Below are 1,157 nucleotides of genomic sequence, written 5' to 3' on the forward strand. Positions count from 1 at the left end.
CTGTGAGGCAGTCTGGCAGCCAGTCACTCTCAACCCACCACAGCTGGAATCGTGGGACATCAAAGCATCTAGCACAGGGGAAATCAAAATACAGTAACAAAAATCTTCCTTTGCCATTGGTTATATCTTCTCTCACACATACATTTAAGTTTCTTGGGGCAATAAAAGTAACATTTCAGAATAAATTCTGGAAGAAATGGGAAGGTCCAGGAGTCGACAGTTGCTGCATACCTGTGTCATTTTTTTATCCCAAAAGATGTGCTTTTGGCTGAGGTCAACTCCACCACAGCCCATTGCTTTCTGGTTGCAGTGTTAAAGTGAAATGTGAACATTTCAGACAGATGTCTGGCAGTAAATTGTCTCTTCAAATATTTCCTAGCTCCTGTGTAGTATCTGTGGGTGGATGTCTCAGATACCCCTGGGATGTCTTGAATGGCACTTACATTTAGACAACAGCAGTAAACACCACACAGCCCAAGCAAGCAAGACTCTTGGGAGGAGGCTCATTCCCTCTTTTCTATGTCATTAAGGTCTAGGCCATTCATAATTCACCTATGAATTTGAAAGGGGAATCCATCAAGAAAAAAACTTGCATTATTATATGTTTCATTAAGACTCGCAGGTTCCCACTGTTAAGCTGTCAACTCAGTGTCAGAGGTTTCCCATCCACCAGGATGTTATGACTGCATTAATTTCATAATTTTTTGCCAGTTTAGGAAAATTATCACCACTTTGTTTTCCTTTAACCATAAATAAACACCATTCCCATATTTTCCTTCTGTTCATCATGGAATTCTTGCCAAGCTGCCTCCCTCCCCCCCACTCCCCCCTTTTCTTCTCTTCACTGGCAACTTTTCAAGGGCATTTGAAGACAATGTTGAGAAAAATCATGAATGATCTACTCATGACTTCTATGGGCAAGAACTGCTGCATTACAATTGCATGGGGAGACAAAGGCTGACAGCCTTTTTATGTTTCAGCAGCAATTTAAGGCTGTTAACCTTGAAGGCAGTGGCAGCTGCTGACCCTTGAAGGCTGAATCCAGTTAGCACTGAGCCAGAGAGTGAAGGGCTGAGCAGCTTTAGAGCCAGCCAGGTCAGCAGCAGCAGGAGGGCTCAGTGCCCCAAGAGTTTGGCCCCTGACTGATGATTTCTTAA

This window comes from Geospiza fortis, unplaced genomic scaffold (assembly GCF_000277835.1).
Source record: "Geospiza fortis unplaced genomic scaffold, GeoFor_1.0 scaffold54, whole genome shotgun sequence".
Taxonomy (NCBI): domain Eukaryota; kingdom Metazoa; phylum Chordata; class Aves; order Passeriformes; family Thraupidae; genus Geospiza; species Geospiza fortis.